This window comes from Mustela erminea, chromosome 13, assembly GCF_009829155.1.
Source record: "Mustela erminea isolate mMusErm1 chromosome 13, mMusErm1.Pri, whole genome shotgun sequence".
Classification (NCBI taxonomy): Eukaryota; Metazoa; Chordata; class Mammalia; order Carnivora; family Mustelidae; genus Mustela; species Mustela erminea.
The window spans coordinates 11,188,309-11,215,800 of record NC_045626.1 but is presented as its reverse complement, the minus strand read 5'-3'; the positions used below and the strand labels follow the sequence as shown (position 1 = coordinate 11,215,800).

Sequence of the window (27,492 nt, the reverse complement as noted above, 5' to 3'; positions counted from 1 at the left end):
AAACTCAACACCCAAAGAACAAATAATCCAATCAAGAAATGGGCAGAGGACATGAACAGACATTTCTGCAAAGAAGACATCCAGATGGCCAACAGACACATGAAAAAGTGCTCCATATCACTCGGCATCAGGGAAATACAAATCAAAACCACAATGAGATACCACCTCACACCAGTCAGAATGGCTAAAATAAACAAGTCAGGAAATGACAGATGCTGGCGAGGATGCGGAGAAAGGGGAACCCTCCTACACTGTTGGTGGGAATGCAAGCTGGTGCAGCCACTCTGGAAAACAGCATGGAGGTTCCTCAAAATGTTGAAAATAGAACTGCCCTATGACCCAGCAATTGCACTATTGGGTATTTACCCTAAGGATACAAACGTAGTGATCCAAAGGGGCACGTGCACCCGAATGTTTATAGCAGCAATGTCCACAATAGCCAAACTATGGAAAGAACCTAGATGTCCATCAACAGATGAATGGATCAAGAAGATGTGGTATATATACACAATGGAATACTATGCAGCCATCAAAAGAAATGAAATCTTGCCATTTGCGACAACATGGATGGAACTAGAGCGTATCATGCTTAGCGAAATAAGTCAAGCAGAGAAAGACAACTATCATATGATCTCCTTGATATGAGGAAGTGGTGATGCAACATGGGGGCTTAAGTGGGTAGGAGAAGAATAAAGGAAACAAGATGGGATTGGGAGGGAGACAAACCATAAGTGACTTTTAATCTCACAAAACAAACTGAGGGTTGCTGGGGGGAGGGGGTTTCGGAGAAGGGGGTGGGATTATGGACATTGGGGAGGGTATGTGCTTTGGTGAGTGCTGTGAAGTGTGTAAACCTGGTGATTCACAGACCTGTACCCCTGGGGATAGAGTATTATGCCTCCATCAGAAAGGATGAATACCCAACTTTTGTAGCAACATGGACGGGACTGGAAGAGATTATGCTGAGTGAAATAAGTCAAGCAGAGAGAGTCAATTATCATATGGTTTCACTTATTTGTGGAGCATAACAAATAGCATGGAGGACATGGGGACTTAGAGTGGAGAAGGGAGTTGGGGGAAATTGGAAGGGGAGGTGAACCATGAGAGACTATGGACTCTGAAAAACAATCTGAGGGTTTTGAAGGGACGGGGGGTGGGAGGTTGGGGTACCAGGTGGTGGGTATTATAGAGGGCACGGATTGCATGGAGCACGGGGTGTGGTGCAAAAATAATGAATACTGTTATGCTGGAAATAAAAAAAATAAAAAAATTAAAAAAAAAAAAATCATATAAGCATAGGTTTATTTATGGACTCTTTATTCTCTTCCGTTGATATGTTTTTCTGTTTTTCTGGGTGGTTTGTTTGTTTGTTTGTTTACCACTTCTACAATGTTTAATTACTATAACTTTGTAGTATAGTTTGAAATATGAGTGTGTGATACCTTTAGTTTGCTCTTCTTTCTTAAGATTGCTTTGGCTATTCAGATCTTTTGTGGTTCCACGCAAGCTTTAAGATTATTTGTTCCTATTTGTGTAAAAAATGCCATTAATATTTTGATGGGGTTGTATTGAATCTATAGATTTCCTTGGGAAGTATGGACATTTTAGCAATATTAATTCTTCTAGTACATAAGCACTGAATATATATTTGTGTCATCTTAAATTTCTTTCACCAATGTTTTATACATTTTGGAGTACATTTTTTTTAGTTCCTTGGTTAAGTTTATTCCTAGGAAATTATTATTTCTGGTGAAATCATAAATTGGATTGTTTCTTGATTTATCTCTAAGAGTTCATTATTAGTGTATGAAAATACAACAAATTTCTGCATGTTGATTTTGTATTCCGAAACTTTATTGAATTCACTTATTAACTCTAACAGTTTTTTAGTGGAGGCATTAGGGTTTTCTATTTATAGCATTATATCATCTGCAAATAGTGACAATGTTATTCTTTCTTTTTGAGTTTAGATGCCTTTTTTTTTTTCTTGCCTAATTGCTTTGGCTATGACTTCCAAAACTATGTGGTATAAAAGCAGTGAGTGAACATTTTTATCTTATTCTTGATCTTAATGAAAAGCTTTCAGTGTTACTATTAAGCATGATATTAGCTTAGGTTTGTCAGATATGGCCTTTATTAAGTTTACATGTGTTCCTTCTCTATCATTTTGCTGAGAGCTTTTATCATAAATGGGTGCTGGGTTTTGTCAAATGCTCTTTCTGCATCTATTGAAATAATCATATATTTTTAGTTTTTGTTTTCTTAACGTGGTCTGTCATGTTAATTGAGTTGACTGAGCCTATGTGTGTTGATAGACTTAAAGGAATTCACTGTAAATTTTAAAAATTGCATACCTAGAAAAATAGAAGCTAACAGATGCATGAACTAGCTAAGAGAGTATTGCATTGTGGTTATAAAACTTGAGAGAACCCACCTGTTTTAAATATTGCCTTAGGCTTGGCCTTAAAATCTTTTAGAAAAGACCTTTAGTGTTAGAAAACAAAAGGAAAAGGACTTACATAAAAGTGATAGCAGACAAGCATTTAATTTCTTTTTAGTTTATAAATATGTTTAATATCAATTCCAATACAATAATAATATTCAAATCTCGTTAAAATGTTACATATATCAGAAAATTTTAGAATAAAAGAATTATCTCTGTCTATAAATGGTACTATTTTTCCTTTTAAATAGTTATCCATTATAATTACAAATTTAATCTGGAGAAACTAAAACATAAAACACTCTTTCAGAGTGTCAGTGATATAATTATCAATGGTGTCATAATAGCACTATTCTTGCTTTAATCTTATCAATTTAATAACTAGCAAAAATAAGTTAAAGTTACTTTTCTCTAAAATGGAAAATTATTATTTGATAATATTTAGATTTTCATAGTGCTTGATAATTCAGTTCACCTGTCTGTGTATAATAAGGTGATATTGAAAGTGGGTGTGAAATTATACTTAATAGATAATAAACTGAGAAGAGAGCATTTCATGACCAATTCAGTTTTAAGACCTGATTGTATAAAAAATGACAAGGCAATTAGCATTATAGATTTAGTTCACAGTGAGAAACTCTGATTCTTCTCAAAATAGAGAGGAATGTTGTAAAAAATAGATTACAGAAATTATAGGACACTTCATTCCCAGTAAAAGTAAGGTATAAGTAAGAAAAAATTCTATAAGATATAAAAGATAAACTAACAAAAAAATCATAAAAGTTATGCTATTTGGTATGTAGCATATAAAGGAATACCTTGTAACAACAACATAAAAGAAAGCAGTAGGACAGAGCTTATAGATAGGTGCGTGGATTTTGTATACTATTGAAGTTTAGTTGTTATCTATTTGAATTGGACTATTATTAAATTTGGATGTTAAATGTAATCCCCATGAAGATCACAATATAATATTTTAAAAATACACACAAAAGGAAGCTAAAAGTGAATCAAGAGTTTACTAAAAAAACTATACACAAAAGACATCATTAATTTTTAAAAAAAGACATTAATAGAGGAAATGAGGGACCCCAGAAACCAACTATAAGATATAAAGAGAACAAATAGCAATTGGCAGAAGTAAATCCATCCTTATCAGTAATTGCTTTAATGGAAATGGGTTAAACACTCTAATGAAAAGATAGGGGTTGGTAGATGGATTAAAAAAGAAAAAAAGATTCAAATATATTCTATCTAGTAGAGGCATATTTGAGATTCAAACACAGAAAGATTAAAACTGAAAAGATGGGAAAACATTATATGTACCTAGTTACCAAAAGAGAGCTGATGTGGTTATATCAATATCAGACAAAACAGCTTGAGGGGGAAAATAGTTACAAGAAAAAGGATATTATACATGGATAAAAATATATACACTGATAAAAGTGTTGATTTATCAAGACAATATAAAAATTTAAAACACATACATAAAATTGTTCTGGGAGGTAGGAAGGAGCAAGAATTTTCTCCCAATTAGACAACAATTGCACCAGCAAAATCTGTCTGATATAAGTTTTTTGGGACTCTGAAGTGTATTGGAGGTTTGCAACTTCCAGGGGAAGTCTTGGAAGGGAAATTGCAGTTAATTTTAGTCCATTTTAGCTCTGAGCACAGTTGCAGCTACCAATCTCCCATCTCTCAACCTCCTGCCAGGCAACTGTACATGTGTTCCTGAATCAGCTTGCACATACTTTGCAGGAGCCAGGGTGGGTCAAAAGGACCCTCTCCTAAAAATGTGGTGAGTCTATGTTCTCACTGGTGATTGCTGCTTCTTATCACAGAGATAAAAACGAATAGGTAGATAGTCATTTTTGTTGCAGTTGCCCCATTGTTGCAAGACCCTCCTCCTTCTGCTGAAGTGAATTTTGGGAATTCAAAGAGCTAATACTCATTATCTGCCCCTTAAATTTTCATCTTTTTACCTTTTGGAAGCCAGACTTTAATGACTAGGACATTCAGAAATAACTACATATACAGGAAAAATTAGAAAGTGATTGCCCATGCCCAGAGAAAAGCACAGGCTCAGAAGAACCTAAGAAGAACTGACGTTTATATTTAGACTGATGCTTGGCACAGAGACAACCTATAATAACCAAACAAATGTACATTTTTTAAAAAATAAGACAAAACAACAGAGACAATGTGATTTCCAGAGAAACAAAATTATTAAATTCAAATATCTAATGTTCAAAAAAAATCCAAAGACATACAATAAAACAGGAAAATGTGACCCATTTAAAGAAAAAATAAATTAATTAATTAACAAAAATTATCCTTTAAAGTGACATCCTGGCAGATTTATTAGACACAGACTTTAAAAGAGCTGTCTTAAAGGTGCTGAAACAATTAAAGGAAGATGCAGAAAAGATAAGAAAATAATGTATTAACAGAATGGAAATATCAGTAAAGAGATACAAAACCTAAAGAAAAAAAGAAGAAATTCTGATGTTTAAAATATTATAAGTGAAATGAAAATTTCCCTAGAAGCATTCAAAGCAAATATGAGCAGGCAGAAAAAAGAATCAGAGAACTTGAAGACAGAACAATAGAAATTATCAAGTCTGAGGGACAGGAAAAAAAGAGATTGAAGAAAAGTAAACAGTGCTTAATGTAATTATAGGATAACATCAAGTCAACCAACACACAAGTTGTGGGAGTCCCAGAAAGAGAAGAAGCAGAGAAAGGGGCAGAGAAGATATTTGTAACAAATAATAATTTCAAATTTGATGAAAGACAAATTGTATAAACATCCAAGATCAAAACTAATGATGTTGGCTAATTGAACACAATAAAAAAAAATCCAAGAAGCTAACATCCTATAAAAATAATTAATATAATTATCAAAGAAGCTCAAAGAACTGTAAGTAAGACGAACTAAAAGGGACTACATCAGGAAACACTGTAATCATTGTTGAAAGACAAAGACAAAGGGAAAAGTGGCTGGTACGAATAAAAAATGGTATAGCTTCCAAGGAAAATAATTTAGTAATGCCTCAAAAAACTGAAGATAGAATTAATTAATTCAACTCCACTATTAGATGTTTCAAAAAAAAATTAGAACAGTTACAGATGGTTCTGGGTTTACAATGTTCACCAAATTATTTTTCAACTTTACAGTGATGCAAAATTAATACACATTTAGTAGAAACTGTACTTTTAATTTTGAATTTGGCTCTTTTCCCAAGCTAGTAACGTGCGGTTCATACTCTTTCATGATACCGGGTAGTAGCAGGAAGCTGCGGTCCCCAGTCATGCAATCACAAGCCCCCTCCCCGTACTCTGCTGCGTTCCCTCTCTCGCTGTGTCTCTCTCTGCCAAATAGATAAATGAAATCTTTAAAAAAAAAAAAAAATGTTACCTGAAGAATATGAACAAAATCCAACCTCACGCAGATTTGTAGCCAGACAGGGAGGATCTAACTGACCCCCAAAAAAGTCTCAGAGACCTCGGGGGACTTCTAGCCACACTTTGAAACCATCAGTCTATCTGTAAACCATGTTAAAAAAAAAAAAAAAAAAAGAAAAATCCTCATCATTTATAGCAGATACAGATTCTAGCTAGATTGATATTAATTCTCCAGAATTTAATATGAATAACACATTTGATAGGAAACAATCTCAGATACACATGTATCAGGATAGGTAAGTCTTTTTTGTTTTCCCACAAAACCTGGCTTACCTTTATCCTTACTCTCATAATCAATTTTACTTACTGTTCTCACTCCTTAGAGTGCCAACTTTTGTGGGGAATCAGAAATGCTGTCCTTTCACTAGTTAGGACCAAGCCACAAGTTAAGAGCACAATGAATAACTCTTTAATGAATGCATAATGGAACAAGTAGACGAGAGAAAATATTTGAAAGTCTGTTTAAAAGGGAATATAATGTCTTCTTGTAAGACTTGGAGACAATAGAAGTATCCATTTCTGAGAGGATTTAGAAGGATAGAGAGCGAGAAAATTGTATTCGTTTACAGTGGTGAATAGTTTGACATCTTACAGACCTCTGGCTGTTATCCTAGGCAGTTAAAAAACAGGGTTTTTTTTTTCTCTCTCTCTCTATCTTTTTTTTCAGTTTCTTAATGTGGTTTCAATGGTAGCACTAATCTTAGTATTTAGAATCTGAAAAGAAATTTTATAAAACAATTTAATCTATTTAAAAATAATTCCCTAGGGGCACCTGGGTAGCTCAGTGGATTAAAGCCTCTGCCTTCAGCTCAGGTCATGATCCCAGGGTCCTGGGATGAGCCCCACATCAGGCTCCTTGCTCAGTAGAGAGCCTGCTTCTCCCTCTGCCTCTCCTGTTCTCCCTGCTTGTGCTTTCTTCTCTGTCTCTGTCTCTCTCTCTCTCTCTCTTTCCCTCTCGTGCATGTTCTCTCTGTTAAATAAATTAAAAAAAAATCTTTTTAAAAATAAATAAAAATGTAAAAAAAATACAAAAAACTGTATTTGCAAATTGAGATAATATGATAGAAGAAATAAGAAAGAAAAAAAAACTTCATAATAAAAAATATTCAGTTCAGTCACAGAGCTATATAACTTACAGTAAGATGTCTGGCACCTCCATCCAACCTCTGACAGGATGATTTTATCATTGCATTTTTATGTATTGTATGTATGTATGTATTTAAATTCCTGTGGTTTTGTATTGATTTAAAATTAGGTCTCTGAGTTTGTGCACGCATACATGCGTCTGAGGGACACGGAAAAATACCACGTGGCTTGCAAAATACAGATACAAAATCTTCACAAATTTTTGTAGAAACTTTGCCTTTTCCCAGTTATTGTATTAAACTTAAAATGTGTTACTTCTCTCCCTACAGTGAAGTATGAGGAAGGAAAACATAACCATTCTTGTTTTAAAGACATGGAAACAGGGGTTAAATGAAGTGTCCACATTCGTTTAGTCAGAATAGAGTAAAAACTTCCGCATCTGCAGTGTTTTTCACTTCATTGCTTGCCTCTTCCCCCTTCCTCTCACCAGTCCAACTTTATTAACCTGGATGTGTGTCTCCTCTTCCTATCATCGTTTGGATGAATGCATAGCTGACTTTGTGGATCTTCTTCTATGAGGAAGCATCTGGTGGTGGCCCCGAAGCTTCTGGCACTCTGGTGAGTTTGCCCCACAGCTCGGTGCAGATGGCCGGATTATTGATGGAAATGATAGCCTCCTGTGGGAATGGCTGCCTCAAGGACAGCTTCTGCCCTTGTGTCTCTAGTACCAGAGCCCACTCTCTTACTCATGGGAACAGTGGCTATTTATGAGGTAGCCACTGGGTGGCACACAAGTGCGTGCTTTGTAAGAGGCCCTTGACTTAATTGACAAGCACGCTAGAGAGGAATTAAAAGTGTTGTCCCCAGTTCATATTTTGAAACAAATTGAGAGGTTCAAATTCAGATTCTCAGTGAAGGGCTGCGTTCTCCTTATCTAGCATACCTTCTCTACGATGTTGTATTCACTGCATGTATCTTTATTTACGTAAAGGAGAATGTGTCCCACACATACGTACATGCCTCACAGTCCGAGGACTAAACAGTCATTCATTCATATAATAGAAAGTAGAACCATTTATGATATTATTATTATCATGGTCATTTATGACAAAATTTTTTTTCTAATAGATCTTATTTGGTGGACATATTTGGTCTTTCTGAGTATGTGTGTGTTAATTCTGCTTCGGTGTGGCAATTAAAAAAAAAAAAAGATAGTTTATTTCATTTTTCTCCCTGCTTCTGTTGGTTTGTGATTGTTGGAGTTACATTCATCAAACAGCACATTCATATGCAGCAACATAATTGTGGCCGTTTCGTATCTATAATCACTTAAAGAGAATGCGTGGGGATTAGCCCTTAGCTGGAGTGTTTAAAGAGGGAAAGAGGGAGCTTTAGTGTTTAAAAACAGATGAGCCATTTTCTACCTCCAGATCTCTTGCAGGATTTGTGCCTAGTCTGATTTTCTTTAGATTGAGGAAAATGCTGTATCTATGAGGAATTTAAATGAGTGCATTATACAAATGTTATTTTCAGGTGGAATGTAGCATTATATAGTCGTCTATTTAAGGGATTCAATGCCTGGAAATCCAGCACAAAGGAAAGTCCCATTCCCTCAGACTTCTGTGTTTTATAGACAATGTGAAAAATTTGCTTTAAAAATGAATTGCACAGGGACGCCTGAGTGGCTCAGTTGGTTAAGCAGCTGCCTTCGGCTCAGGTCATGATCCCAGCGTCCTGGGATCGAGTCCCACATCGGGCTCCTTGCTCGGCAGGGAGCCTGCTTCTCCCTCTGCCTCTGCCTGCCATTCCGTCTGCCTGTGCTCACTCTCTCTCCCTCTCTCTCTCTGAGAAATAAATTAAAAAAAAAAAAAAAAAATGAATTGCACATATAAGAGGAGGCTCCCCCTCTTTCATGTATGTTTGGAAAAGGGTGGAAATAATAATAAAAATGATAATGCAGCAAACATATTGGCATCAGATTATAATTAGATGATGTTCTAATGAAGAAACATCAGTTAGTGATATTTCTAATTTTTTTATTAATTTGTGGGTTTTTTTTTTTTTCCCATCAGAGAGGAAGACTCTCTTTCCGATGTGAGGAGTGTGATACAGGAGTTTTGGAGTATCTAATTTGGAAGGCAGCTATGCTCACCACTATACCACCAACGCCCACTTGGAGTATCTAATTTGGAAAAGCAGAAGATGTCAATGTTGAATGATATTTTTTCATTCCTTTTTAAATTGTCCTTCACATTTGTTTATTGTCAAGAATGCCAGCTTTAAGATGAAGTATTTGAGGACAAAATCCCTCTGCTTTCTTTTTTAAATTCTTTTTTTTTATGCTATAGGATTTATCAATAACAGTATGCATAGTGAGCAAATAAGATATTCAGCTTTTCCATATGTATCTCCTTTTGCTTAAATGTGTTATAAAAAGTGTGGGAAAAGAGGTGAAAATTGCATTCAGCAATCAAATGCTATATTCAACGTGTCCACTATTCTGCTGCAACTGAATGGGTAAAGCATCGTCATAACTTGGTTCTTCATCTGCCTCATTTATGGCCACTAAGTAATTCTACAGGATAGCTCAGTAATAGCTTTGTGAGTCAAGATGTTGCAATTCTAAAATAGGAACAAAATGACCCATCCAAATATGTCATGGAAATGCGACAAGTATCAAGGCATGGATAGGGAAAAACCGGAAAATTAAAGAGGCTTTAGGGAAATAGTAATAATAATAATAATAATCCTTATTTATTGAACTATGTGCCTGGTTCTGTACTAAAAGATATCCCTGGTTCTGTACTAAAACATATCCCTTAACTTTACTCCCCATAATTCTGCAATAAGGGTTTATTTTTTCTGCAGATGGAAAAGCAGCAGAGTGAGGAAATGCATCTTGCCTAAGATTACCCTGAAATTCAGTGACAGAGGGGAGGTTCCAGAGTGCATTTATTATGACTGCGAAATTGACTGTAAGGGAAGGTAGATATTTCATGCTTGTTCAATGTCCTACAGTTTACCAAGTGTCATCATACTGCTATTTGATCCTTTCAGGAGCTCTGGGATATACAGATATTATTACCCCTGTTGTACGGATGAATACATAAATATTTAAAATAACAATAATCACGTGCCTAATAAGGCACCAGGCCTAAGGTAGGAAAGGGTTTGGTGTTCTATCAAGTCAAACCAGTTGGCCTGAAGAACTGGTTGAAACTAAAGAATATAGGCGTAGAGAGAGAAGAAAGATAGACATTCCGGAGGCCAATTCAGATGAGGATTCATGGATTTTTATATTTATTCTTGTTCTACAGGTTACTAGAAGAAATGTGCCTGGAGGAGAACCATGGGAAGAAAAAATATTTGAGGAAATAAAGGTGGTTTACAAAGGCTTTGTGTGTTGGCAGAGTTCCGGAAGAGCTAACCCTGCCTGCAGTTAAGGGAGGCTGTGAGTTATGAAGAGAAGAGCCCTGGGCCTGAAGGCAGCTGCTGTGGGTTCCAGACCAAGCTCAGACTCTCACAGACTGAAAGATCTTCGTCGGGGCGTCCCCATAACTTCTTGGAGACTTATTTTCCCTGCTTGTAAGATGAGAGAGTGGAGTTACACGAGGTCTAATGGACTTACCAACAAAAAAGTTTTGACTCTAGAGTTTTATTATATTTTCGGCTTCATTAGGAAGCTATCACTGATAAGGCGACAGCTCAATGGTCTCTCCAGAGAAGGAAGAAGCCCCAGAATATCTTCTACCTGCTATCACGGTGCCCGCATCAACTTCAAAACAGGCAGCAATAGTGTTAGCCTGCTACTTTGTCCCTACGTGTCTTCCTTGTAATTCATTCAGGTGAAAAAGGGAAGATTCTGAGGAAATAGATCAAAGAAAAAGAAAATGGGAGGCTAAGGACTCCCCTTGATTTCCCAACTCCCAGTTAGAGGATGATCTGCAGGACCGCATTCACTCCATAAACTAGGACCAGCGTATTCTTTAAGGCAAATGAGCCACATTTTTTGGACGTTATATGTTCTTCCCAAATTTTCTGGTTTTCTTAACTCTGGGAGAACCCCATTTTCTCTATTCAAGTGATGATCACCTCCTTCTCTGCTCTTAAATACAAGAAAAGAGAGGGCACTGTGTTTTTGAGATTAATTGTTAGTCACTTTCTTTCTTCTGAATGCATCACAAAAGGCCAGGATCCCAAAATAGACAATCCCTCCACTCTTCCAAAATGCATCTAAATCAATCATTTTCAGTGCAGGCACTTTGGACATCGGTAAGGGCAGTTTTGCCCCACCTCAGCCATTTATATATTGAAATAGACATTATTTTAGTATAAATTGCTTTTATGTCTCATTTATTTTTTTGTTGGAACATCATATTGATTTTTTTTTAGTTATTGTAAGTATATAGGTGGGTTTATTATCTATGAATTTCATTTCAGGATATTAAATGACCATTATAAAGCACTTATTCTGGAAGAAATAATTCAGTGTTACAGGAGTCAGGCTCACTGGTATAAAATAACTCATATTATTAACTGGGAGGAGGCCCCTTTCCAGGCTGGGCAAGTGATGCCTCCCTCAGCTCCAGCATCTTTTTACAGCCTTGATTAGCCAGCTTCCCAGTTTCCTAAGTTTAGCAGGTCATCTGATTTTTTTTTTTTGCTTGTTCATATACAGAATAGGAACACATGGGCGAAAAAGTCTGAAATCAGTGTTGCCACCTTTCTAAACCCCGTAATAATCTGCTCAGCTAATATTTACTGAAAACATGCATTGTGAGAAACTGAATGTTCAAAGGACACATACGGTCACTATCTCAAGAAAGTAATACTTATGGTTGTGAGGGAAGAAAGACACCTGTGAGTATAAATCATTAAGTCATGGCTGTAGTATTAGAAAACAAATAACATGTTATAGAATTGCAAGGGAAACAATTCTTACAACTGTGCTCAGAGTAGGTTTTATGAAAGAAATAACATTTGAATAGAGGCTTACGGGTCGAATGAGGTTTTGATAGAGTAGGAGAGCAAACAGACTGAACAAAGTTAATTGCCATAAAAATGTGGCCATGTTCAGGGAATAATAAGCAGCAGTCAATCTGAGCAATGAAATGTGCTTCCAGAGGGAGCCGACAGGCAGGATAGGGCCAGACCTTGGGAAGCTTTTAATCCCACACTTAGGAATTTAACCTGTCCCCTTGGACAATAGGAAGACCCCACATGTTTCGAGGAGAAGGTGTTGGCATCACGCAGATTCGTTTAGGGAAATGGCTGGCAGCCGTGTAAGGGATGAAAAGGGGAGCAAATAAAAAGAAAAGGGGCAGGGAGACTGTTGAAGAGTGTCTTCCGTGATCCAGTGGTGAGTTACTGTGGCAGGACTGAAGCCAGGCACTCACGCAAGAATGGGAAGGAGGCAGGCAGATAGGAGAGAAAATGGTATTTCCTAATTGTGGGTGAAGGGGGCAAGGAAAATCAAGGAGAAGAAGATGACTTCAAGCCTCTTCATATGGATGATATAAATGAGTGAAGAAGAGGGGTGCCTGGGTGGCTCATTCCATTAAGCACCTGACTCTGAATTTCAGCTCAGGTCATGATCTCAGGGTCTTAAGATCAAGCCCAGCATCAGGCTCTGTGCTGCAGCATGAAGTCTGCTTAAGGTTCTCTCTCCCTCTGCCCCACCGCGTTCTGTCTCTAAAATAAATAAATAAATCTTTAAAAAGATAAGTGAAGGAGAGAACATCATTCCGGAGGAATGGATGTTTAGAGAGAGGACAACGGATTTGGTTTGCAAGACACGGAGTATCCCCCCAAATAAACTTTGCTCTCAATAGAGGTGATATCAACATTAAAAAATGTCCTGCTCCCTCCTAGACATTATAAACTTGTTTTCACGGCACAGTCCTGGGCTGGTTTCAAAAGTCATTCAAAATATGAAGGGGGTTCTATTATGATTGACACAAGAGGAAATTGAATTCTAGAGGTATCAGTATTATCTGTGGGCTCTATCAGTTCTTGAATGAATGCTACCATTTAAAAATGTATCATGTATGTACGTCCTCTGCCAATAAACACACAGCTGTTGACAATACTCCATGTGGGGTGGGCTGTGGCACTGTGTGTGATACTATACAGAACGATAGAACAGAATTCACACCAGTAGAGCAGATACTAATATGCAGGTGCATTCCCACACCACTTTTAAGAAGCCACTTGTTCTACTCACTCTGGTGATAACACTCTGACACAAGGTTTTACACCAAGTGTTAATATTTTCCTTTTCCACTGTTGTTCCTCAGAAGTAGTCAGGTGCCCCTCACTCAGACCCCATCACTTGTTTCTGTGTGATAGCCTAATTCTAAAGTCTGTAATTACTGGGCTTTTATATAACAAATGATCTACCATCTCTTCATTGCACCCATTGCTGGGAAACGTTCCTGCTTAGGGGTCTGGCACTGCTCTGGGTAGGGGTAGTAGGGAAGGAAGGGCTTCAGGACTGGGGAGACTCCCCACCTGAGCACTGGATGGCCTGAGTCAGATGTCTACATCACAGAAGCACTTTAAAGAGAAGACAACAATACCCAGATAAGACTTGAGAAAACAAAACAGAACTGGTCACTATATCTAGAGAAGTAAAGTCTTAATATGAAAAAGAGGTTAGTCAGAAATAGAAGAAGCACAGCAATAAATAATAAGCTATTGGGGTAGATCTGCATGAGCCCATTTTAGCCAGACATCTTTACACTTTAATTTTTTTTTTTAAGATTTTATTTATTTATTTGACAGAGAGAGATCACAAGTAGGCAGAGAGGCAGGCAGAGAGAGAGGGGAGGGAGCAGGCTCCCTGCTGAGCAGAGAGCCCGATGTGGGGCTCTATCCCAGGACCCTGAGATCATGACCTGAGCCGAAGGCAGAGGCTTAACCCACTGAGCCACCCAGGCGCCCCATCTTTACACTTTCAAATCACAGAACTAACAATCCTCAATCTGACTTCCTACTCACCAAGTAGCAGCCTGATAATGATGTGGCTTCCCGTGTGGCTTGCCTGCAGGTGGAGTGCCTGGTTGTTTCTCCAATTAGATGGTTCATTATAGATTGGTAAACTGGAGTACATCATTGCTTTTCAGCATGGATGATCTGAGATCACTCCTGCTTCAATTATGTTAATACGTCAGCTTTTCAAGCCACCTAGACTTAGAGCCAGTCCTTGAACCATAATGAACTTAAGGCTGTCTCCCAATGAAACTTCTTTGGAGATAGAAATATCTTCTTTTAGGGCTCTTAAACACTCATTGATCACAACTTTTCTGAATTAAATTTTAATAATTGTCACTATTGGCACACCAAAGGTCAGGATTAGAGAAACCACGTAGTAGCATGGTGGACCCAGAACAGTCCTATAGCCTGGGTGAGCATGTAATTTAGAGTTTAATAGCAGATCACATTCAAGAATGCAAAAGAGCACTCGCCAAATTTGAGAACAGAATTTTTTAAAAAAATGTTTCAAAGGGGGCTCTCATAAGAAAACTATGTTATATGGCCACCCTACTCAACTCAGGTTGCTAGACCAATCTTGAGATTGAACTTGAGACTTTCATTACGATTCTTTTGTGAACCTATAATGAACCACTACCAAAAGATACAGCCTTTTCTCTGTCATCCAAGCGTAGAACCCTCTCAGAACTTCCTGGGACAGCTCCTTGGGGGTTCTGCACTTGGCATTCTGTAGCACAAGCAAACTTTACCCTTTAGGATGACCTCCAGACCTGGTGACCTGACTTGTGCATAGATCATTCTGTAACTGCTGTGTCTTAGCTGAGGAAATCTGTTCCCTAGGGAGAAAAAAATGAAGTTCAGGTCTATACAAAATTATCAAAGATTTAAAAGTGGTTTTCTTTGGAGAGAGGACATGGGAATCAAAAGGAAGGAGAAAGATTGATTTTTCTAGCTACAATTTTTGTACTGTTTAAATTTTCTTTTAATGATAGTCTTTAAAAAAAAAAAATCACCTTACCGCTTCTAAAATTCTTACAGACTTGTGTACCTGTACAATGAAGACCCCCGTTGGAGGCCCATATGCTTCTGAGGAAAGCAGAAATTTTTTTGAGGGCTCTAGTTTTTTCAGGGCTCTAGTAGAGAGAAAAATATATGTTGTAGAAAATAATATATTATGTATAACATATTATACTATTATACTATGTGTTATATACAGAGTTTTATTTTATTAATTTAGTTATAGAGATGTGAATGTGTGTCTATATATTTTATCTATATTATATATACTATGTAATTTTATGCATGTATATATGTATATACATATATATGTACATACATAATCAGTGTTCCTACTTCCTACTGTGTAATTTCTATACTGGGTTTCCCTTTCTCTCCTGATAGTCTTTAGTTCAGGTTTATCACTGAGAATAGTCATGCTGAAGTCCTCATGGTATGTAAAGTGAGATGTCTGGGTACAGACTTCATTTGTTGAAAAAGATTCCTCTGAGCACACTTTACAGATGGAGACAGCTGCTATAAATCATGTGGAATTAAATAGTACATTTTAAATTTCTTAAAATGGAATTAATTAAAATTAAAACATAGACGTGAATGAATAAATATAGAAAAACAATTTAAAACTCAACAACAAATTTTTATTGCTTAAAATCAGCTCCATGTTTAAGATTGCTTTCTGTTATAATATCAATGATTATATAGAATACATTATTAAGATTGAGCCCAAAGAGAAAAGCTCCAGTGTAAGTGATTCCAACAACATAAATCATAGAGATCACAGCCAAGAAATAAGCTGCATACATGTCTTCTTGGCTTCTAATAAAGATACTACAATTTCTGTGAAATAAATGATCTTCCAAGCTTGCTGACTTCCAATATGTGCCCAATCCTGGACAGTTTGTGATGAGATTAAGAACACCTCCATCTAGCAGTGCTCTAAAGAAGGGGAAAGACTTTGAAAAGGAAGTACTAGAAGCAAATTGGGTAGGATAGATTTAAATTTAATATATTACATGTATTTCATACATTTTTTAAAAATTTTTATTTATTTATTTGACAGACAGATCACAAGTAGGGAGAGAGGCAGGCAGAGAGAGAGAGAGAGGAGGAAGCAGGCTCCCCACTGAGCAGAGAGCTCAACACGGGGCTCGATCCCAGGACCCTGGGATCAGGACCTGAGCCGAAGGCAGAGGCTTTAACCCACTGAGCCACCCAGGCACCCCTCATACATTTTTAAGAATATTACGCTTAGCAAATAAATAATTGTACTTGTACTATACTTACAGTTAGAGATTATGAATTCCTATGACAGAAAATAGAACATGTGAAAATGAAAATTTTTAACGCATTAAGGTAGGCAAACTGATGATGGAGAGCACCCAAAAGCCACGGATCAAAAAGATAGAAGATTATTTGTCTTTCAGGTAATGTTTAGGGAAGAGAAGCAGGTTCCAAACAACAAAACCAGCCAGTGACATAGGCTGACAATGGCTCGGCCATATTTACCACATAGCTTCCAATGCCATTCTGGACATAGTCCTTCCAGACAACGGGAAGGCGAGAACAGAGGAGTAGAGGTAGGGCTTTCCTCATATGCAAGAGAAAAGGACGTTGCACAAATCGGTCTTACCTTCCATTCAGAACTTGGGCTCCTGACCTTGCATAGTTCAAGGCAGGCTGAAAAATGTACCCCATTCAAATGCTTACTATAAGAGAAAGATTAATATTGGTGAGGATTTACTAGTCTTAGCCACATAGGCATAGTGGATATTTTTTCATCTTTTCCTTGTAGTATTATTACTATTTCTTCAAGGAGTTTTCATCCTTTCCTTGTATTATTATTACTATTTATTCAATAAAAATTCAGTAATAATTGGAAACCATTTCCAAATTAACCCATTTGTTCCTTCAGTTGCTCAGCAGCAACCAAAATTCCTTAGGGGTTGAAGAGTTGGTTGTGACATGAAAGTAAAGACGATATGACTTCAGTTGGCATAAAGCAATCCTTGTGTGAGAAAAAATATGAGCTAGCATCCTGAGCAGACAGAGGGTGCATCTCATCTGGTGGCCAATACCAGATGTTTCACTAAGAGGAATAAACCTCCCATAATATACTTAATTTCACAATATTATACCATGGGGGGGAATATCTTCCTGACCCATCTGGTGAGCAGCTTCTGCCCTCAAGCATGAAGATTGATAGCTGGTGTAATTCTACCCTAGCTAGTGTACTGTAACTGCAGATGCCTCTCTTCCTCATATGAATCTCTAATTATCTTCAGGATCATTTTCTCTCATTCACATCCGGTTGCCTGGAGTTACACAGGTTAAAAATGTTGTTAATCCTTGAATGTTATTCTAAAAAACAGAAAAGCCTTGCTTATGAATGTTTAATACATTGTTCTGTCTTGTTTCACTAGCTACAGGTCACTTGTCTTTTTTTTTTTTTTTTTTGAAAAACTGTTCTATTTATATTTGATATTGCCCCCGTGATTTGAAAGGTGCATCGATAAAGTAATTTTTCTCAAAATGTATCATTGTCTCCATTTCTCCTATGCCAAATGTCTTTGTTTATATTCCGTGACAATTTATAGTCATGAACTAACTTCCTCGCTGCTAATTTCACTGTAAATTTCATTGTGTTACAAGATACCCTCCGGACTCAACTTTAACAGATCAATACACTGAATTTATATTTGGTATGGAGCTATTAGCACCAGTATCAGCAGGGTAATTAACTTCCCAAACAGAGATATCATTCCCCATCTTCATTATTAATAGTGTGTCTATCTTGAAGAAATACTTCTATTTGCAATTAACACACATCAAAAGAACTTGTGGCTAAATTCCAACGTCCATGTGAATTCTAGACCTTAGGGACATAATTTCGTGGCATAAGATAATTTTAAGATCTATTAGGAAAGGAGCAAGCTGAAGAATATTGAAATTGTCAGTCATGAGAAGAGCTACACAGAGTAACAAAATATAGAAGCCACATGGAAGAAAGAACTCAATATTAAATACCACTCAGTATTTGGATCACCCTTTCAGAAATAATAGAGTCAAGCCCTATTTAAATGACCATGAAATTTACTTGAAGGTCAGCATTCACGTTAGTAAAGCAAAGGCCAATGACTTCTCACTGACAAAAATAATTTGTTCCTCATAATTTAAGAGGTTACTACCTTGGTTGAAAAATATACTATATGCTTAGTGACCCCTGGAAAAATGTGCAATGTCTTTCATATAGTTGCATTTGTTTATTTTTGTGATGTTATTCTATCCTAATGTAGTTTAACATTTAGACATAATTCATTTAGGGACTGACAGACGCATGCTATGCGAGAGTCTCGACTGAGTTCTTTGAATATGAACAGGCCCCATTACTCATCCTCCGTAACTGCAATTCTAGCAGGGGTAGGAAGAACACTATTCTGAAGCAAAAGTTCTAACATATAAAAATTTCACCACTATCTACGGGTGCGAGATCTGGCATTAAATAAGGCTCAAGGAATAATTACCCTGAACTTTTAACACAACAATAAATGTTGGAAACTGAAAAGTGTGGAATTGGCAATATTAATTTAAAGAATATAATTCCATCAAAAAAGAAGAGGATTTCGTAAGTCAAGTGGAGAAAGACAACTCTCATATGATCTCCCTGATATGAGGAAGTAGAGATGCAACATGGGGGGTTGGGGGGTAGGAGAAGAAGAAATGAAACAAGATGGGATTGGGAGGGAGACAAACCATAAGTGACTCTTAATCTCACAAAACAAACTGAGGGTAGCTGGGGGGAGGGGGTTTGGGAGAGGGGGGTGGGGTTATGGACATTGGGGAGGGTATGTGCTTTGGTGAGTGCTGTGAAGTGTGTAAACCTGGCGATTCACAGACCTGTACCCCTGGGGCTAAAAATACATTATATGTTTATAAAAAAATTAAAAATAAAAAAATAAAGATTAAAAAAAAGAAGAGGATTTCACTTATTCTTAGATAATATTTACCTAATGAATGGATCAGAGACATTTTTTTAAGAGTAAATAGGAGAACTTTGAAACATGTCCTCTTAAAATTTCTTTTTTTAATTAATTTCAAAAGCCTGGTTTAAAATGATAGTGCCATTTGAAGCAATTTATGCTGATTTTACGTAATTAATTTCTGTTATTGTTTGACAATACTTTCCTTTACTCTCTGTTTTGGGGATAGATCCATTTTATTATTTTTAAGCTGCTTATACACTCTTTTGCTGAAGTTGGGAGACAAGCTAGCCAACTTTGCCTAACCATCGCTTTGTTTAAAATCACTTCCTCCTTAATGGATTTTTTTTTTTTTAAATAAACATCTTCAGCCTTCTATATGTGTCTGTGCCCCTGAAGAGTTTATTATCTAGAAATTGACCGTGAGAATTCCTCAGGTGTCCTGAGGACACAGAAATATAAGGCATTTGATAATTAGGTGTAACTTAATAAATGCCCAAGGACTGTTCTTTCCTTATTGCCATTCATGCAACCATCTTCTAATGTCTTATGTCATTATGGCCTACTTTTCAGCATGACCGTGTCTTAATACGCAGTGTAGCCAATCGAATCCTGCAGTGTATTGTGGGCAGCCCCGGTTGGTGTGTTCTGAGCTCTTTCCTCCCATCTGAGTGAATGGGAGTTATACTTGTGCCCTGCTGGTGGCTTGAATCACCTCAATTTGTTCTGGCAATCACAGGCAGCTGCTTCATGTGAAAGGTGTGAGGACCACTGAACACCACATTAGGATTGACCTCAAGCTGGATGTAAAAGGCTCAGTCCTTTCTGCCAGGTCAGCAGAGCATGTGCAAACAGATTTGCTCAAGTGCAAAATGGTCCAATGATTTAAAGCAAGGGTTGGTCTCTTTTCTCTGTCTCTCTCTCTCTCTCTCTCTCTCTCTCTCTTCCTTTAAAAATGAAACAGCATAGTAGACAGGCTGCTATAATCTTAGCAACATCTGTTGCCTTTCACAAGTGTCTTAGCTAAGGATAATAAGTTTCAAAAGGGGACGGAGTTCCTGTTGACCAGGGTAAAATAAAAGCTCTCCACTAAAGGGAGATGTTTCCCCACACAGTTGAGTCCTTTTGTGGCTTCTGTCCCAATGCATATGGAGAAACTTCTTTTTTTGTCTTTTTTATCCTGATGAAACTGCTAGAGGAAAAAAAGTCTTTCCCAAATAGTGCTTAATGGACTTAACTATAGGAAAGTTACCTTTTCCCCCTCCTTCTTTTATTCTCAATACCTCAATCTTAAGCTCAGTTAATCAGAAATGTGAAGGAATTTATGCTTTTCATTCTTTCACATCTGTTACTTCTGAGCTTTTAAAAAATTAATCTTTTATACTAAGTCCAGAAGTTTAGAGAACAATTGTTAGGCATTTATTTATTTATTTGGCCAAAATGAACATTTGACACTGATTATTTTTTCCTTCGAATCTGATGTGTTCATCTTACTCCAATTATCTTATGTTGGGCATTGGATTTAGATAATTTAGATAGTAAGAGTTACCAGATTTTTTTTTTTGCAAGGTATTTTTCATAAGCAATTTTGTTCATTCCAACCATGGCATCCTTTCACATAAGTGAGATAAGATACAGCTGATCCTGTGTATGATTCCTGCAGCCTTCTGTTTTTTAAAACAAATAAAACAAGCAAACAAAAGTCAATTCCAATATCTATACTTTAATGACCTGGTGCATGTTTTGGAATCCCTCCTCTTAAATTTGAAAAGAGGATATAGAAACCCTCAAATTCAATCCCACTTTATAATATGAAGTTGCAGCCTAGCTTGGTCAGAATTCTAGTATATAGCAGAGGAGTTAGAAATAGAGACTTGCATGCATAATCTTCCAATAACAAATATTGGAATATACATTTTTTTAAAAAACCCCAAACAAAAACCTTCTCTGTGAGCCGAACTTGTGTGAAGCCTGGGTATAATCAGAGCAGCACTCAGATGGTACACCTTGGTTAAACAAATTAAAACATCTAAAACAGGGATGCCTGGGTGGCTTAGTTGGTTAAGCGGCTGCCTTGGACTCAGGTCATGATCCCAGCGTCCTGGGATCGAGTCCCACATCGGGCTCCTTGCTCGGCAGGGAGCCTGCTTCTCCCTCTGCCTCTGCCTGCCATTCTGTCTGCTGTGCTGTTGTGCTCGCTCTCTCTCCCTCTCTCTCTGACAAATAAATAAATAAAATCTTTAAAAAACAAAACAAAAAAACAAAAATCTAAAACATTTTTGATCTTGCTCCTTTTTGTTTTCACTTAAGCAGGAGACTCAATCTAGGCAAATTTCAAGGTCAGTTCGAGGTCAGCTGTTTTTCAGAAATTTAGAAATATATGTTTTGTCTTAATCTATGGGGATCGTGAATGGATAAAGGTATCTAATAATTTTCTAAAAAGGTCATGGGGCTACTTTTATTCATAGCTATATTTTAAATAAACTTATTTAGTTTTCCACTTTTAGGTGGAAAATACTATTTCATATGATAAGGGTACTGAATTATCAGTGGGGATTCTAAAAGCAAATGGCTTGCTTGCCATGAACTATGCCATTGCCTTTTTAGTCCTCCAAAATATAGGCATTTTACCCTGGAATAAGTGACTCCTTCAATTCTTATTCTCCTAAAACTATGAGAATTATGATTTATATTAGTATTGTAAGGGCCTATTTAGCCAGAGCAGCTCCATCCTGACCCTGCCCCTCCCCCCACTTCAGGGAAATTCTTAAAAACAAGTCCCAGAAACCAGTCCCAGGTAACAAAGCCCAAATACAAGGGTGGGTCAGACCAGGTGGAGGTATTCAATCAGTGGGGGTGCACTGTCTCCTTAGCTATCAAGAAGTATGGGCCCTGCCCTTTGGATGCCCTTTGGGCACCAATTCTGACCAAGGTGATAGGCTAGTTCAAATATCTACTATAAGGTAAATTGTAATTCAATTGGTCACTTATGTGTGACCTAGCAGGACTGTGCAGCTTTCTCTGTGTTACAATCTCATTGGTCACCTGTGCATGGCAAGCCCAACCACATGGCCTTTTCCCTTAAAAGCTAGTTTGTAAAGACAAGAGGGGTCGCCTCCTTGCAAGAGACGGCCCTGGCCGGTCAGTTTGATTCTCGATGCTTGGCTCAAAGTAAAGCTTTGCTTGACCTTCGCTTTGTATCAGTCTAGCTCCTTTGACCATGGACCCAACGGTATTGAAATAAGATTTTAGGGTGTGATGGAGAGCTATGTCAACAAAATCATTATATACATTTAACTTTTATAATTATAAAGTTAATACAGTCTGAGCTGTAAAAAATATCACTTTAAGGGGGATCACTGAGTTAAGCCAGCATCTCTTGATTTTGGCTTAGGTCATGATCTCAGGGGCATGAGATCCAGCCCCAGAGCTCTGTACTCAGCAGGTGTAAGACCCCCATTAGAAAAGCCCCCCCGTAATTAACCTTGCTCTCTTGCTTTTCTGTAACCGCTTAGCTTTGGCTTATAACTGTAGCTTCTGTTAAAATTTTAAGGACAAGCAGCCGGCAGCAGGCTGGGAGATAACCAGAACCCAAGGACATTCCGGAGAGATGGGCCTCACAAGGCCAAATTCCTGTCGTTTGAACAATACGCCCACCCTTCCTCCCCACCTCAAAGGATGTTTGCTCAAGATAAGTTACATACCAGAGAACCGACCCCCAGCTACAAGCACAGGATTACGCAGGCTTAACCCCACCCTGACTTCCCTTTCCCGCGCGGGCTCTCCCAAAACCAATCAATAGGCACCAGGTATGCTTTACATTCAACTTAACCAATAACTATGCTTCTGCTTCTGTACGTACGCTTTTGCCTCCCCAAACCCCATAAAAAGGCCCTGAACAAAGGGCAGGCGCGCAAGTCCTCTCTAGACTTGTCCGCCCGCCGGTACCTGCGTCCCAATAAACCTCTTGCTGTTTGCATCCAGTGGCAGTGTTGGATTCTTGGGTAAGGGGATCCGCGGGTCTTTCATTTGGAGGTTCCACCGAGATCATCGGACTCCTGCCCAAGGATCCAACGGACTCCCACCGGGAGGTAAGCTAGCTGGCCAGCCCTAAACTGTCCCTTCGTTTCCTCGTCTTCTGCTTCTCTTCTGTCTCGTGTTCTCTTTCGGCCGTTGTCTAGAATTGTACCTCTACGCGTAGGAGGGCTTGTATTTGTAGGCAGCTTGAGAAGGAGTTGACGAACTCGGACTTCTCCCCTGCCACCCTAGGGGGACGCCCCAGGGATCAAAGGGGCTTGAAGCCCCGCATTTGTCCGAGGGTTAAAACCGTTTGTCCGTTCCAGAGGAACCCCTCGGCCCTGGACGGAATTTGTCCACTGAGAGGAGGTCTCGAGACTCCTTTTGTAGGCCAGTGGAATTTGTACGGTGCACCGCAAGGTTTTTGTCTTTGCCGGCTTGTTAATTGTTTTATGTGTCTTTCACATTGCGCCTTGATTAAGATCACATTCTGCTTATCCATCTGAAACCATCCTGTCGGTATTACGCCGAAATCGCGCAGTGTCCTTTTTGTTATTTGTTCTGTGTGTCCTACTCATTGTCTTTGGTGTTATTTTTAACTCTGAGATGGGGCAAACATTCACCACCCCTCTAAGCCTCACTCTAGGTCACTGGAAAGATGTTCAGAACCGAGCCAACAACTTATCGGTGGAAGTCAAAAGAAGAAAATGGCAGACTCTCTGCACCTCTGAATGGCCCACAGAGGGGACCTTTAACATTAATGTTATTTTGCAGGTCAAAGAGCGGGTCTTCGATCAGGGACCCCAGACTAAGGGGCTTTTGCGGAATGTGTTTGCCCAAATGAGTCAGGTAGTAAACTTTCTCCTGACATATTCGATGATAATTACGTAAATAAGCCGCCTTCTAGTAAACCCAGGTTGCTGGGCCATCCCTAACAAAGGGGATTCTGGCTTTATTCTCTCTGTTACTCCTAATAGATGTGGGGGCTTCTCCCTCACTCACTTCCCGTGTTAATGGCTATAACTGGAGCCAACTGGGGTTGGTCTAACTCGAGACAGAGACTATAAGGAATATTCCCAAGCAGCTGCCGAAACTCTTTGTTTCGGGGAAGTTTCCCTGTGTTCTCTGGCCTGACTTGGACTGCCTAACCCCTCCCCCCTGGCTGATGGGAAAGCATGGCGTCTGCTCCTCTGTTGGGGCTTATGAGCTCTGAAACCGGGAATCCCTTCTCTGCCTCCTGGCAGCACTTTGTTTCCTGTTTTCCCCTTCTGTTTCTGCACCAAGGTGCGTGCAGCCTGCATGACTAGCCTCTAGATCACGCACCACAGCTCCTTCTCTTTCCACTGTCAAGGAGCAAGAAGAGCAGCCCCTGGACCTAACACTCCCCACTCCAGATCTTCCCACGCATGTCTCAGGTAAACATTCAAAGTGGAGTGGGTCCAGGTGGAACGTAAATCACTATTGGAACTAAGTTAAGTTTGTTGGTTTAATTAAGATAAGATCTGTCTTTGAAGTTAACAGCAGTAAATGGGAAGCTTTTATTCTATCAAAGTTTACTGAAGGTCAGATAAGCTTGTGTTACTTGTTAAAATTTGTTAGCAAAGAAATGACTAAACTGATGGTTAATTGTCTGTCTCAAAGTTTTAATGGGTAATTGCTGAAGTAGCTTTCAAAGTCTTTGGTAACCTGAAAGTTTTAAAGTTTTGCTTGGATGACAAATGGAATTAAATTGTGGACATCTGTATCTTAACCAAACAGGATAAAATGCTAGGTCGTTAATTACTGGATGTAGGTTTATGCTTTTGACTTCTTACTGCAAAGAAACTAAGAGTATTTAAATCTGCTGGTAAACTTGTTTTCCACTTAACTGATTTATAAATTGCCACCTGAAGAATTCTGTTGTAACAGTTCACAATTGGTTAATAACTAAAGGTGTTTCTAAGAATACAAAGTTCTGCTTAGTGTAACTAAGACTGATGGAAATAAGTAAAACTCTGTATGTAGGAAAGTAGGAGATATGTAAGAAAGATTTAAGAAATAGAAATACATTTTGTTGAAGGTAAGGGAAGGTAATTTTGTCCTAAATGAGATGGTTGTTTGGAAGGAAATGGCTTGGGACAAAATCTGAATGCAAAGGAAAGTTGTAGAAGGTTTGTGAAGGGAAATCTTCAGAAAAGGAATTTTAGCTGTGGTCAAGAATGAACTAAGATTGAAATAAATGGGTTTTAAAGGTACATTGGTACAAGACTGAAATTGTCTCTGTTCAAAAGGACAATGTTTTCTTAGATCAATCGATCTGTTAAGAAAATGTAAATGGTTTTCTGTTTGCCTGCCCAGAAAAACCAGTTTCTATGTTCAGTTTTATTAGGTGTTTAACATCCCTAATTATATTTAGGCATGTGCTTTAAAACTTTCTAAGATTTTAGCAAATGTTGACAAGATTTAAATCGTAAATCTCTTTAACTCAGGCTTTTCCTTGGTATGCGAAGTTGCTCATGAAGTACTACTGAACCAGTGATAAACCTTGGGTTACATTTGGGAAAATGCTATAACTATTCTAGAGATTCTATGCACTTCCTAAAGTTTTAATGTTTTGAGAGATCATCGCTTGATATTGTAATTATGGGAATGTTATGTGTCACAGAAATTGTAACCTGATTTTCTTGCAGCTAAATTGTAAACTCCTGTGTCTTTTTAACTCTAACCATATCCATTCTGAGTTTTTGTCATTTATAATTGTTTTAATTCTCTTGTAAAATGAGTTTTATCTTCAAGGAGATTCCTATAAAGGACTTTCAGTACAAATACAGATATTTGATATACTTGAAAATCCTAAAACTGAAATGGGTAAGAATTTCCAAAACTGACTAAAGCCGCATTCACCAGAATTAGTAACATGGGACTAAATGAACTAAAAGATTATAGTGTTGTGTCTCTTAATGTTTTGTCTTACTCTAAACATTGCTGGTTCTCTCTAATGTTTGCTCTTCCAGACTAGGGATACTCCCTCCTAGTTATCTGTAACTTATAGAGATGTAAAAGTGCTCAGAGCATTCAAGCTTTTCTCTCTATCTGAACCCTCTGAAACCAAAAGGTCTTAGTAAGTATTCTTTCTTCCATGGCAATCAGTCATTTGCATAAGTTCAATAAGAATCTGTTCTCCTTGTAACAGGAAAAAATTGGAAACACGGGTTATTTTACCAAGGCTTTGACTAGGATGTCATATTTGAAAAGACTCAGATATGAGCAGGCAGTTTAAAGGAACTAAGGTTGACGTTATGAAACCTGGAGCCATAAAGCCCCTTGGGACTGTTGGCCTGATATCTTGCTTACAGAGTTCCCAGCAGCCTCACCAGGTGAGTAAAGAATGTCACTCCTTGGTAGGTGCAGTCTCGGGAAGAGGAATTCGCCCAAAGGTATTGCAGGCATGACTGATGGCAAGTACAGGGCTTGGCTTCTGGCCCGGAGAGGCTACTAAAAGTTCAACCTAGAGATTGCTCATAAGAAATTCCAGCAAAGCAGATTCTAAAAGATCTATTGATCACACTCACTGTTCTTGCTGAGCTTATGTAAATAATGGGCCAAGTTTGTTAAAACTGGACTTGTTTCACAAGTGCTTAGTCCTGATTTGGCTATCTCTGTAAATGAGGGTTATTTTAGAGAGAAAAATTGTTTTAGTAACACACCTTTATGGATGTTAAATTCTAGATTTGATTATCTTTAAATGTTTACCTAAGCTAAACAATTTGAGGTAAACTTCAGAGAAGTTACACAATAGATTCTTTAGTCGATCTTACTGTTTTGTGGGGATATTAGCAGACCCTACGGCACATGATTAAACAACTGGAATAATAAAATTGCCTAAAAGCCAGCCTATTGCACTCCATAGGATTAACTATGGACTTGTGGAGATAATGGATGACCCCACCTCTGTTGAGATGCGATTGCAAACAGACGCTTTAGCCAAGCATAAAACAGCCCTCATAAAAGGAGCTAATGGAGGTCTTGACCTCAGGTCTGTCTGTTCTGTCGGCAAGTAACGCAGTACTGTTCTGATCTGCTGCTATTAGAATGCATTGTGAAGCGACTGGAGTATGATTAAAAGTTGTTCCCCCAATGCTTGGAGTAGTGATTGCTAAAGAAAAATCCAGCTAAATGATAAAGGCTGAGTGTTGAGGAGGGAGCCTATATCTATGACTATAGCCTTGCTATTGGGCATCGGGGGAATAACAGCAGGTGTTGGAACAGGGACTTCCGCCTTAATTCAACTGCTCATGCAGTTACAGGTTGCTATGAATGATGATTTAGAAGCCATAGAAAAATCTATTACAGCCTTGGAAAAATCTTTGACTTCCTTATCAGAGGTAGTACTACAGAATAGGAGAGGACTAGACCTCTTATTCTTAAAGGAAGGGGGATTATGTGCAGCCTTAAAAGAAGAATGCTGCTTTTATGCCGATCATACTGGGGTAGTCAGAGAAACAATGGACAAGC

At 38.1% G+C, this 27,492-nt stretch overlaps 1 long non-coding RNA gene across 1 annotated transcript; it reads left to right on the top strand.

Moving 5' to 3' along the window:
- The first annotated feature begins 8,325 nt into the window (after positions 1–8,325).
- LOC116571884 lies at positions 8,326–27,118 on the top strand. The gene is made up of 3 exons (XR_004278026.1): positions 8,326–8,336; positions 15,231–15,234; positions 27,001–27,118. It is a non-coding gene; the product is annotated as an uncharacterized LOC116571884 (long non-coding RNA).
- The last annotated feature ends 374 nt before the right edge of the window (positions 27,119–27,492 follow it).